This window comes from Gracilinanus agilis, chromosome 2 (genome assembly GCF_016433145.1).
Source record: "Gracilinanus agilis isolate LMUSP501 chromosome 2, AgileGrace, whole genome shotgun sequence".
Taxonomy (NCBI): Eukaryota; Metazoa; Chordata; class Mammalia; order Didelphimorphia; family Didelphidae; genus Gracilinanus; species Gracilinanus agilis.
The window spans coordinates 139,862,721-139,865,935 of record NC_058131.1 but is presented as its reverse complement, the minus strand read 5'-3'; positions in this window follow the sequence as shown (position 1 = coordinate 139,865,935).

Sequence of the window (3,215 nt, the reverse complement as noted above, 5' to 3'; positions counted from 1 at the left end):
GGTCTAAAAATGAACTGATATAAAATTTTTAATAGAAATATATTTATCACCAGTAATAAGTTCATCTAAATCAACATTTACCAATCATATGTAGACCTCTCACAGGCCTTTCCCCTTAGTGGCCCCCATCTTCTGATTCAGGACTAGGACTATACATTTCACCAAGACTTTCTTTCTAAGAGCACAAAGGGATGTTGTTACCAGTATGAAGAAAGATCTGAGCTATTAAATTCAGATATATAAATACTCTTTTGTTATTGATCAAACATTGTGTAAATCCATGTGAAATCTCCCTAAATATAAATATTTTAACTAATCAAAAAAGGAAAGATACCTCTTATCAGTCTGAATAAATGAACTTGCCAATTAAAGTTATTTTAACTAGTATACTCCAACAAATGTGAAGGAGGAAGCTGAAAAATTTATGTATTTTGCATGTATACTAAATTTCTTTTTTTCACTTGCTATACATAGGACGCTATTTATAAAATACATACCTTAAATAGTTGACAATTATAAAGGGCTTTAAGATTTACAAAGTGCTTTATTTGTATTCTCTCATTTAATTCTAACAAGAGTCCTTTGGAATCTACTCAAGCTAACTACTACTTCATGCAGCCTCAAGGGGTTTCAACAGAAACCATATAAAAGGGTTAGTTGGGGTATACTCTAAAGCAGTGGTTCTCAAACTTCTTTGGCCTACTGCCCCCTTTCCAGAAAAAAATATTACTTAGCCCCCTGGAAATTAATTTTTTTTTATTTTAATAGCAATTAATAGGAAAGATAAATGCACCTGTGGCTATCATCACCCCCCTGGATCACTGCAGCACCCACAAGGGGGCGGTGGTGCCCACTTTGGGAATCACTGCTCTAAAGAGTTCATGTGTGTAATTTAAATCTGATAGCTCAAGATATTTCTGATATTCCTTTGAGCTTGGCTATTTGTCTGGTCATGGAAAAGTTTACTTAATATAACAAAGCTTAGAGGCAGAAGTCCTGGGTTCAGTGCTTGGTTCTGATCCTAACTATATCAGCTGAGACTACATAAATATGTTATCAGTAGAATTATCTCCTCTCTCTCTTCACTGTAATCCTGGGTTCAAATTGGAGTGTAAAAATTTGTGTTCCTTTGTGAAACGTACTTCCTTGTTCTATTTCCTCTATGCTGCTATTTTGAAGATGTACACAAAGTCCTCTACTCAGTTCTTAATGGTCATGCCATTGTAGTCTTTGGCAAAAGCTCACAATTACTAAATATATAACAAGTATTTTTCTGTGGTGTTTGACTATATGCTCTTTAACTGCTTATGTTCATAATTATAAAAACTCAATCTGTTACATTAAAGTATTCAGCCTAAAACTTCCAAATCTGGGTAAACTGCAATTCCATTATGTGTTCTATACATTCTGTTTAGATAAAAAGCCTAAGACTATACAGGAATTTGGCTAAGAACCAAGTGGATAAACTTCCTTGAGAAAAGAAATATAATGCCAAATTAAACATCTTGCCAAGTTAAAGATCTCACAAAGTGGTCTTTAACGACACTTTCATGTAAGCAAAATAAGACCGTGATATATGAGAGAAAATATTTCAATTTGGTATTGTCAACTTAATTTTTGGGAGCCCCAAGTTTGCTTTTGTCCTTTAAGAACTTGCCTTTAGGGGAAGTCCCAAACTGACCTTTATCTTAGACTGAACAAGGGATCAACAAGTGTCCATCAAGTATTCTGAATAGGAGTGATAGAAATGCTCAAATCCTCCATCACCTTTTTGGTCTTAGAAGTTTCCCCCATTGTATCAGAGGTCCATTCCCAAAAAGACCAACATCTGGAAGGAACCGTCCTTTGGGTATCCATTATAAGTTAGGCCATTCCCTGATACCTTGGCCTCTAGCTATAGCCTCTTTCCCAGGCCTGCTTGTAACCAGTTAATGTATGTTTGCTGTACTATATTCCCCAAAAGGTATATAACTTCCCAAGTTTTATTATTCTTTGGAGAATCATCTTTGGCGATGATTCTCTCAGAGACACTGTTCCCAAAGTTTTGACTCTGTGATATTTAGTGCTGGGCTCTGTGTAGCAGCCAAATATTAAGGACTTGTTTCTTTTCCTGATTAAAGATTTGATTTTATGACTACTCTAAGTGGTTCTGTGTTTTTTCAAGTTGACAGTCAGTATCATACAGTAATGATATGGAATTGAAATAACTGGGAAACAGTACAGTAATAGTACAAAGATTCCTGGCTAGGAAGTCAGATGACCTAAGTTCAAATGTCTTATATGTGACTTTTGGCATTCACTAACTTAGGTTTCCTTAAGACCTCCTTTTATAAATGAGGAAACCAAAGTCTCTAAAGTCCCTTCTAGCTCAATATTTGAAGATTGACATTCTTGAGTAAAATGGCACTGGTATTGTTAAATTAAATTATATTTAAAGTTACATTATAATTAAAGTATACAATCCAATTATGTTTTCTGAATGGAGATTAGGCTCCTATTCATTACCTTTGTATCCCCACAGCCTAATGTTTAATCAATGAAATGGTTCCACACAAATACCTCCAAATTGCAACTTCAACCTTCAGGTAAAAGAGCTAAAAATAACACAAACTATAAGACTACCCAATAACATCATGCATTTAATAAATTATGGTTGCTAATAAAAGGAACTAGCTTTATTCTTCTGACCCACACCAGGACCTTAGCAGATATGAAACATTCAGTAATCGTTAGATAAGCTGATTTAAGAGCAGAAGAAGCTTCAAGTCATTTAGTCCAATCACATTCTATGATGATGAAACTGAGGCCCACATAGGTTAAATGACTTGCAGAAGCTCACATAAGTATAACAGGGCAAGTCTGGACTGTGAACCTAGGCTTTCTGACCTATTAATCTGGTACTCTTTTCACCAGTACCACAACAAAAGTTAGGCTGAAATGCCAAAAGGGGAAAATTCAAGTAGGAGCATAACCACGAAAATATTTCGTAGCCTGTGTGTTTCCATTACAACTTGACTCAAAGCACTCCAAAAGGTCAGCTGTCTCCCAAACATGACGTCCCTTTCCTGGTGAGAGCGAAATCCCTCTGCCTACTAAGAACATCGCCCAGAGCTTCTAAGTGCTAAGAGTGGGGGTGGCCCTTTCCTAACCCTCCCAGCTTTATCAGGGACTGTTCCCCTGACCAGACCATCTGGAGACTCAGGGGAAGACTCTGT